Source organism: Abramis brama, assembly GCF_963993115.1.
Source record: "Abramis brama genome assembly, chromosome: 2".
Classification (NCBI taxonomy): Eukaryota; Metazoa; Chordata; class Actinopteri; order Cypriniformes; family Leuciscidae; genus Abramis; species Abramis brama.
In genome coordinates, this window is record NC_139964.1 from 8,285,585 (window position 1) to 8,296,783 (window position 11,199).

The window sequence follows — 11,199 nt, forward strand, 5'->3', positions numbered from 1 at the left end:
AATAGTACAGATAAGACATTGAGTAAAGTTAACTAAAAAGTGTTAATTAGAATCCCTGTTGGATTTTATCGTTCAGATTAAATAAAAACAGCAAAAACTCTTTAAGATAAAGCAATATTAATAATGCGGCTGTAAAGTTCATCATCTTGTTTCTGGGAGGATGATGTGATTGGATCGAACTTGTGATGAAGAGAAGAGAACCGGCAAAAGCATTTTTTTTTCTTTTTTTTTCACTTTTTATACTGTAAATCCTTGTTGCATTTACTTATATTTGTAGCTCTATTGTTTATTTAAAGACACAGAAGCTTTAATTTCATTCTTTATTTAGCAAAGTCCATTGCAACAGTGACGTGTAAAAGAGTGAAAGCTCACAGTGGAAACAAACAAAGATCAGCTGTTCATCTACTGAAGCTGCGTCACCTGTTCTTCACACAGAACCTGTTTCACTACAGGTACTTCATTAAAGTCAAACACACAATTATTCTGTTTATGTGAACATTTACACACCTTACAGTTTGAACCTGCTTAGGTGCGTATTTTAGATGGGTGTTAGTGTGTCTTTTGTTTTTCAGGACATCACCTGTCACATCTACTATCAAGACACACCTGACATGAACTAGGAACAAAAGTTTAAAAGGAAAGATATTAAACATGAAAAAACAACACCAACTATGAACCCAGCAAAACTGTTACACACAGCAAAAACTCCACACTCAAATTAAATTATGAGTGTTAAAAGTACACTCAAGAGTGTTAAATGAACACTGAATCAGTGTTAAACTTAATGAGATAGTTAAGTGATTAATTGAGTGACGATTGATCAGTATTGAAGACACCTGATGTTAACAAGCAGAATCACTGAAGGAGAAAAATCGAAATTTTAAGTCGTCATTATGGGGATCAGTGTTTGCTTTAGTTAGGCTTTTGACCCTTAAATTATTATTATTATTATTATTATTATTGTTTTGTTTGCCTGCCGTAATGAAGCTCTAAGATGAACCAGATGAGCCAGTTGGTGTTGTTTGAATCATCATTTGACCTGAATCACTGAATTCATATAGAGCCTAATCTTGGAGTTAGAACTATATTGTTGATTACAGCAGCACTGTGATTCTACAGCATAAAATAATTTTATTTTTTTTATTTTTTTATTCAAACAAATTCTCCATGTAGGCACACACAGACATCAAGATTCAGTGTATGAATCTCAGCAATGGTGACAAAAAGTATATTCATAACTGCATTAACTTTTTCATATTTTTTTAAAATGACATCCTTTTGAGATACAATGCCAGCCAGCAATGACATGTGGGGCCCAGATGAGGGCTTCATGGGCGGCAAATGTGGGCCCCATTATGGGCTTGCACCCGGGATCCACATTGGGGCAAGCCGTGGAAGCCCAGACGTACTAAAAGTGGGACATGTCAGACCCATTTGGGCCCCACATGTCATTGCTGGCTGGGTGGTGACTAGCGTGACTTGAAATGTATTGAGTTACAATTACACTGTAAAAAATTAAATCGTAAAAAAACGGTGTCAAACAAAAACCGTAAAAATAAAGTAAATTATCCTAATTTAAATAAGTGCAAAATACTTTTACAGAAATCTTCATAAATCTTTTTTAACAGAAACACACAGTTAAAACAGTTATTTCACATTTATTTTCTGATTTTTTTATTGAAAAACATGCAAAAAAAAAAACGTTAAAGTTAATCACTAAAAGGTCAAGAGCCCAACTAAAGCAAACACTGATCTCCATCATGGTGACATCAAACTTTATTCTTTTCAATAAAACTTCAACTTCTAAACCTCTGTTAATTCTCAATAAGAATGTTAGTATGAAAGAAATAAAGTCTGGATTGTAATAAGTGAAGATGCTGAAATCCTGAGAGATCTGTTAGTGTTTAATGTTCTGTTGGGGTTTAAAGTGTTTCTGTATGGTGTGTTTGGTGTGATTTCTGTAAAAGTATTTAGCAGACTGGTGCATAGATATATACACTAGACGTCGCCTTAAAGACATTCGTTCCAATGAACTGCTGTAGACAAGGCGACATCTAGTGTATATATCTATGCACCAGTCTGCGTACACGTCAGATCAGATCACTTGGACGTGGCTGTGTATAAGAGGTAAAAACGCTATAAATACTGTTCGTTTTCTCACACAAACCGCTCGTTTCGTGTCTTAGGCCATCAATGTGTACTTATGATGGGGAATTGTTTCATTTGGACGATGGGGAATTGTTTTAATTTGGACTCTGTGCTTGTGTTTTGAGCAGAGGTGGAGAGTCCAGGGGTCAGAAAGTAAAAGTCCTGCCATATATTTATTCCACCCATGAACTCACACAGCAAACGCTCCAGTGTTAAATGAACTCTCCTGTGAGTTTATTTGGCTCCAGACTCAAGAGTGTTAAAGTTAATGAGATAATTAAGTAATTGTTTGAGTGATGATTGAGCATTATTGAAGACACCTGATGTTAACAAGCAGAATCACTGAAGGAGAAAATCTCTTTTTTAAGTTGCCATTATGGTGATCAGTGTTTGCTTTAGTTGGGCTCTAGACCCTTAAACTAATAACTTTAGATTTTGTTTGGCTGTTGTATCTGGGTTACAACTCTCAGATGAACAAAGAGAATCGTTGATCAGGTGGTGTTGGTTATGTTTTGACATAATCATAATTTGACCTGTATCACAAAACTCATTTAGAGAGTTAAGTTTACCTTGTTGATTACAGCTGCCTGTGATTCTAATATTATGCCATGTTAATCATTTTCAATGTAATCAGAAAGATTTCTTGAAAGTTGTTCTGATCAAAGGACTTTGAAAAAATATATTATTTGGACACACTGACACCAAGAATCAGCCTGTGATTCTCAACAATGGTGACAATAATAAAGCATGTTGCAGTGCATTCTGGGTGCCACCAATCAAAACTCATCCATGGCTCCCATCATGCATTGCGGTATGAATAAATTATGATCTGAATTGTCTATGTAATTTACTTTTCCTCATTGAATATTCTGCTCCTCACCATTGTTGAGATGCATAGACTGAATCTTGACATCTGTGTGTGCCTAAAAGAATGATTTTTTTTTTTAAACAAGTTTTAAGAAATCCTTTATATCAAACATTCTGGCCATTTATTCAGATTCACAGTTATGCTGTAACCAACAACATAAATCGAAGACAGAAAGAAGGATCTTAATGAGCTCAGTGATCAAGTTCAAATGATGATTGTCATAATATAACCAACAAAGATCACTTTTTTTACTTTGTTCAACTGGCAGTTTTAACTCAGATACAACCGCCAAACAAAATTTAAAGTACACATGAAAGGGTCAGAGCCCAACTAAAGCAACTACCCATCACAATAATGGTAACTTACAATTTGCGATTTTCTCCTTCAGCGATTCTACTTGTTAACATCAGGTGTCTTCAATAATGCTCAATCATCACTAAATTAATCACTTAGTTATCTCATTAACGTAAACACTCTTGAGTGTGGACTCATACTCTCCCAGGGGTGTTAATTTAACACTGGAGGTTTTGCTGTATACAAAGAGCCGTAGTTAACTGACAAGCTGAGCCATATCGCATTAAATATCGCTGGCGATACGTCCGCGATATTAATGCGATATGGCTCAGCTTGTCAGTTAACTACGGCTCTTTGTAGTAAATGCCGCTTCATCTGAAAGCAGGTGATGGCGATTTACTACTAATCAAGGAACCGGCATTACTGATGAGATGCGCATAACAATATCGCGATTTAAATCGCCCAGCCCTAGTGAAAACACACCGTTTGTCTGGAAGGGAGAGAGATAAGTAATCGACCATCGTATCTCGGATTGGAGTGCTTTGATTGTGCTATCTAAACGTCACTGAGTGAATTATACTGATTCATGTTCGATCTCTTACCCTCTTCCCCCGTGTTGGAACGGTGATGTGAATCCGTCTATGTCTGTGGAGGAAAACCCTGAAACATCTTTTTCCCAACATTGGAGCTCGTTGCTTGTGGCACGGAGACCCCTGGGTGAGTGCTGGCCTTATCTGCACTTATTGAAGTGGATTGCAGTGCTTAAATTGACGTTTCCCCCCTCACGTTGCATGTTTGGAGTGAAATTGCCGTGTGTGTGTGGAAGATTTATTCTCTTTTGCCGTGCACTCCCCACGTGCCATGCTGGTCTACTGTCAGTAACTGGAGCTTAATAATATCGATCGGCCCCATCTGTTGAGGACTAGAAGGAATAGCATCTGTGAGTCAAACTAACCTCTCTGTTTTGAAGTAGTGATTCTGACTGTCTTAGAAGAAGCTCTGTCCAGCCTGTTGACTTAAGTTCGCTACTTGCCTGTCAACCCACCTGTATGGTGAGAAGGTTTGCCCCCCTTGCAACACACGTGAGACTGCACACTCTATCTGCAATCTTGATTCTGTTTGTCTTAGCAGGAGTTCCGCTCAGCCTGTTGACTTTGAGTCTGCTGCAGCCCTAAGCCCACCTGCACGGTGTGAAGTTATCTGTCCCCTGCAACACGTGAGAACTGTATACTGTTGTTGAAGTTGATTCTGTCTGTCTTAGAGGAGTTCCGCTCAGCCTGCGACTTTGAGTTGCTACAACCCCAAGCCCATCTGCATGGTGTGAAGTTATCTGTCCCCCGCAACACGTGAGAACTGTATATTGCTGTTGAAGTTGATTCTGTCTGTCTTAGAGAAGTTCTGCTCAGCCTGCGACTTTGAGTCTGCTGCAGCCCTAAGCCCACCTGCACGGTGTGAAGTTATCTGTCCCCTGCAACACACGTGAGAGTTGTATACTGCTGTTGAAGTTGATTCTGTCTGTCCAGGAGAAGCTCCGCTCAGCCTGTTGACTTTGAGTCTGCTGCAGCCCTAAGCCCATCTGCATGGTGTGAAGTTATCTGTCCCCTGCAACACGTGAGAACTGTATACTGTTGTTGAAGTTGATTCTGTCTGTCTTAGAGGAGTTCCGCTCAGCCCGCGACTTTGAGTTGCTACAACCCCAAGCCCATCTGCATGGTGTGAAGTTATCTGTCCCCCGCAACACGTGAGAACTGTATATTGCTGTTGAAGTTGATTCTGTCTGTCTTAGAGAAGTTCTGCTCAGCCTGCGACTTTGAGTCTGCTACAACCCCAAGCCCATCTGCATGGTGTGAAGTTATCTGTCCCCCGCAACACACGTGAGAGTTGTATACTGCTGTTGAAGTTGATTCTGTCTGTCCAGGAGAAGCTCCGCTCGGCCTGCACCTTTGAGTCTGCTATAGCCCCCGGCCCATCTGCCTGGTGTGGAGTCACCTGTCCCCGGCAACACATGTGAGGCCTATATACTGCTGTTGAAGCTGACTCTGTCTGTTCTAACTGTCTGTCCTAGAGAAGCTCCGTTCAGCCTGTTGACTCGAGTCTGCTGTAGCCCTAGAGTCCCAACTGTCTACTCACCTGTGGAAACTTACCTGTCCGTCGTAGGCCTCTGTGAACTTTGCATCAGTGTGGGAAGAGGATTAGCCCTGACTGTATACCCACCTGTGGAAACTCACCTGTCTGTCGTCGGTCCCTGTGAACCCTGCATCAGTGTGGGAAGAGGAAGGGCCCCGACTGTCTACTCACCTGTGGAAACTCACCTGTCTGTCGTCGGTCCCCGTGAACCCTGCATCAGTGTGGGAAGAGGAACAGCCCCGACTGTCTACCCACCTGTGGAAACTCACCTGTCCGTCGTAGGTCCCTGCGGACCCTGCATCAGTGTGGGAAGAGGAACAGCCCCGACCGCATGCACACCTGTGGAAATCCATCGATCCATCTCAGGCCATTGTGAACCTTGTATCGGCGTGGGAGTGGGCCCCGGAGACTGCTGCATTGCCTCGATTCCGGGGAAGAAGAGGAAAGGAAGATTTTAGCTTAGGTTATTCAAATTACTTTTAACTTTAATAAAAAGAACTGTTATTCCCTTGAATTCTGTTTCCGTCTCGTCTCTGACACGCTCCTCAGGGTGGTCCTGGTTCAGGGGTGGGCGCAGTCCGGCTTGGCCCATCCCGACCTGTGACATTTCTCTCATTTCCTCCACTTCTGCAGTTATTGAGTGCTGAGGTGTTCCTCCTGAAGTCCACGATCATCTCCACTGTTCAGAGTGTGTTCAGCTCCAGGTTGTTGTGACAGTTGTTTGACCTCTCGTCTGTAAGCAGACTCATCACCATTTTGTATAAGGCAGATGAGTGTCTTCAGGAGCTTGACAGAGGAGTGTTTGGAGGAGCAGTCGTGTGTGTACGGGAGAAGAGCAGTGGAGAGAACACAACCCTGAGGAGCACCAGTGCTGATAGTGAGAGTTTCTCCAGTCTCACGAGCTGCTGTCTGTCTGTCAGAAAGCTATAGATCCACTGACAGATTGAGGTTGGCATGGAGAGCTGGGTCAGCTGTGAGAAGATCAGGCATGATGGTATTGAAGGCCAAACTGAAGTCCACAAATAAGATCCACGCGTAAGTCCCAGGTCTATCGAGATGTTGCAGGAAATAATGCAGTCCCATGTTAATAGGGTTTATAAAATGAGCTTAAACAGAATGTCATCAAATTGAAAATTTCTGTAAAAGTTTTTTGCATTTTATTTAAATTAGGATATTTTACTTTATTTTTACGGTTTTTGTTTGGCAACCAAAGCACTAATGTTTTACAGTGCAGCATATTTCACTTCAAGAATAGAAAACTTTGCTGTTATTTATTGAATCAGGAGATTAAAAAAAAAATCGTTGATATATTTTAAACATAAATCAAATGCAACATGATATTACTTTTTTACATTTCTATAGAACCAAAATAAGATGCTCGTCAGTAAATATGAAGACAATTTTTCCCACCCACAAGACCAAACATTGCTTTTGTTAGGGTATAGAAATGTGCTACTGATTGATAAAATAACAAAGGGAACTGGAAAGAAAACCAAATGCATATAAATCAAACATGAAAGGATATTAAGAGTTATTGAAGACAGAAAGAATAAATGAATACAACTGTGTGAGATAATCAAACATACAAAACTGAATGCAAAATTATATCAGTTCATATAAAAACAAAATAATTTGATGTTTGTATTGTACTGTATGCTTCTTTGAAGCCAGAAATATTCCCATGCACTTCCAATTGTTAATTTCATCAATACACTGGTGTGTGTCTGGGCTTGGCATTAGCGATGAGATCTAAGTGTTGTTTGTAAGTGGTTTGTCTGTTTTGTATTATCAGGATCACACACAAACTGAACATGTGTAAAGACTGATCCATGTAAGCACTGATCCACTGCAATGTGATCTCATGACAAGCAAATGCGTTGTTGTATTCATGCAAACTTTCACGCTTCACAATCACTCCAGGCTTTGTGTTTACTATAGTGTAATTTATGAGAGTAAAAAAAAGATAAAATCTTTGTCAGTAAAATGATAAAGAAAGAAAATAAAAAGATAAAGTATTGTGCAAAAGTTAAGCCATAATATTGCAGCGCTTCAATGGTTTATTCTCCTTCCAGTGAATCACTGCTGTTTGCATTTGTCCTCATTTGTAAGTTACGTTGGCTAGAAAAAAACTGTTAAACGAATAAACAAACACATGTAAATATGACTATAAAACACATGTAAATATAAATCAGTATGATGTTTGACTCATTTAACCTCCATAAAGTCTCTCGTGTCAGGATTAAACAACTCCACAAACAGCATTACCAGCTTCACTTATTACTAACCAGATTAAATTTAATTTTAACACCTCAGTGTTTATATGGGAACTAACAGTAGAGTGTTAAAGGCCACATTTACACATAGCCGGGTATTTAGAGAAACGAATATTTCTCCCCCTCCGTTTTCAAAAATAACATCGTGCACACAGCATCGTTTTCAAAAAAGTTGTCGTTTACATCAAACCGCATAAATACGCCGTCGAGCAACATCATAATTATGCCAAACCTATGGGCGGCAGTGTAGGGAGAAGGATAAAGCCATGCAAGCCAATCAGAATCCTCAAAATCGACAACAACGAATAGCGACTTCCAGTTCCTTTCAAAACAACAGACATGGCGCGAGATTCGTTTGTGTGGACAGACAGCGAAGCAAATGCAAACAGGCCAAAAACGTTTGCACAAAAGTAAAAATGAGTACCTCCTTAACAGCATCCATGATCAAATAGTAGCCAAACAAACTCTAAACATAGGGCGCTCACATGACGTAGGCATTTTCTGGCGCATAATGTGACGTTTGAGAACCTAAAACCCCGTTTCTCCCAGTTGACACGGCAAGACATAACCGGCGTTTTCAAAAATCTCCACTTTGGCCGGAGTTTTTAGAAATAATCGTTTTCTTAGATAAAAACGGCGTTTTCGTGTAAATGACAGGCCAAAACGCAGGGAAATATCTGCGTTTTCCCATCGTGTAAACGGGGCCAAAGAAACACTGAGCAATGTTAGAGTTAATCAGATAATTAAGTGATTAACTGAGTGATGATTGAACATTATTGAAGACACCTGATGATAACAAGCAGAATCACTGAAAAATGTTTGGTCACCATTATGGTGATCATTGTTTCCTTTAGTTGGGCAGTTTGACTCTTTTTTTTTTTTATGTTAGTTGTTGTCTTTGTAACAGTGTTTACCAAAACACAGAATTTGTTGCGAAGGAAACCACAACAAAAGATTATCAGGTGATATATGTTTCATCATCATAAAGAAAGACGTTTGACAAAAATCATCAATGACCAAAAGAGGTCACTTGTTATTGATAGATTTTTACCACCAATGCTTTTTTTTTTACCAAAGATTCTGATTTTAATTTCAAAACACATTGTGAGAAAACAAAAAGGAGAGACATACACTAGACATCAAGACTCAGCTTATGAATCTCAACAATGGTGACATGCTTCATACTGGGAGCCACCATATTATAGTAAAACCACCATAAAGTATGGCTCCCAGCATGCAAATATTTTTGACAAACAGAAAATATGAAGGATTTTAAATAAGTTTATGCTCAGAGCATTTTTAATATCTAGATACGCCAGAAATACAGAAGATATTACTCTTATCAATTATGATCTGTTCCTGCTTTAAACAGAAGAACCAGTTTGACTGGATTTACTTGCATTGAAGCACTGAATGTTTTCATTGTTCTTGTGAATACTTGAAGGAAACCTGATTTGACCTGTTTAATCTGGCTCAGGTGAATCTGAATGACACGAGAGGAGTAAAGGATGACTTGAATGTACATTTTTGCATGACCTATCCCTTTAACATTCACATTTTATTAAATAATATTTGCATTACATTTGTATATATTTGCTTAACAGGCTCCAATACCAAAGGCATTTAAGACAAATATATATACAAGAACTATACAGAAAATATTGTGTGATCTGCACTTCCTGAATGTGTTCAGTCGCTCTGATCCGATATGATCTGTTCCTGCATTAAACAGAAGCACCAGTTTGACTGGATTCACTTGCATTAAAGCACTGAATGTTTTCATTATTCTTGTGAACACTTGAAGGAAACCTGATTTGACCTGTTTAATCTGGCTCAGGTGAATCTGAATGACTTCTTTAATCGCACACATTATATCTGTGTGTCATTTCAAAGGCTTCTTCCTCCAGAGGTCACATATGTCAGCCGCATTTCTCATAAAGGATTTCTTATTTCAGAACAGTAACATGATAAAAGTGACAGCTATTCCTAATAAAGCATAGATTGTTGTAATTTCTTAATGACTTTGTAGTGGTCAGTATACTGAAATGAAGCCGCTTCAATGACGTGACTAATGAAACCTCCGGAGGACTCAGCCTTCGAAATGAGACATAGATAAAGTGTCTAATACATTTACATGTGTGCCGTTTAAGCCCATCTGTGTTATCCATAAGACTACATATTTTAATGCAAATGTAAATTATTCATAGAAATAAAATGCAACATTTTGGTTAATTTGAATATAATTTCAGGATGTGGTCTGGGCTCTATGAATTCATTTAATAGAGTTTTATTAGAGATTCAATGTTATTGGAAACAACAGGAATCAATGGAGCCAGCTTGACAAAAAATATATCATGTATTATAATCACAGTGTATTATAATTGTACTATTTTGGCGTTAGAAAAGTGAAGAAAATAAATAAATAAATAAAAAATCTGCAAAAATCATGCTTGATAAAATGTCACTCAAACCAGTCAATCAAATAATCTGACCTTGGGTTTTCGGATTAAAAAGTGCACACAGTGCAGATAGATTTTACAATGAAGTTAAGACATTGAGTAAAGTTAAGTTAGAATCCCTGTTGGATTGTATTGTTCAGATTAAATAAAAACAGCAAAAATTCTTAAGATAAAGCAATATTAATTATGCAGCTGTAAAGTTCATCATCTTGTTTCAGGGAGGATGTTGTGATTGGATCGAACTTGTGATGAAGAGAAGAGAACTGGCAGCAGCATTTTTATTCCTTTTTATACCCTTGTTGTTGTTTTAGTTATATTTGTAGTTCTATTGTTTATTTAAAGACACAGAAGCTTTAATTTCGTTCTTTATTTTGCAAAGTCCATTGCAACAGTGACGTGTAAAAGAATGAAAGTTCACAGTGGAAACAAACAAAGATCAGCTGTTCATCTACTGAAGCTGCGTCAGCTGTTCTTCACACAGAACCTGTTTCACTACAGATACTTCATTAAAGTCAAACACAGAATTATTATATGTGTGTGAACATTTACACACCTTACAATTTGAACCTGCTCAGGTGTGTATTTCAGATGGGTGTTAGTGTGTCTTTTGTTTTTCAGGACATCACCTGTCACACCTATTAACAAGACACACCTGACATGAACTAGGAACAATAATTTAAAAGGAAATATATTAAACATGAAAAAACAACACCAACCACGAACCAAGCAAACCTGTTACAAGCACAGCTTTTTTCGAGAAGTACTTGGATCTATAAATGCTTAGGTGTAATGGAAAAGTCATTATCACAGTGTCATATGACTATTGTATCACTGCTGTCATGTCTCTTCTTTTGACTCAGAAGAAGATATTTTGAGGAACGTTTGTGTTGAAACAACACTGACCCATTTAAAAAAAACAGACATTTCTCTAAATATATATATATTTTTCCCCACATAATAAAAGAGGTTATTCAGATGTGAAATGACACGAGAGGATTAAAGGATGACTTAAATGTACATTTTTGCATGA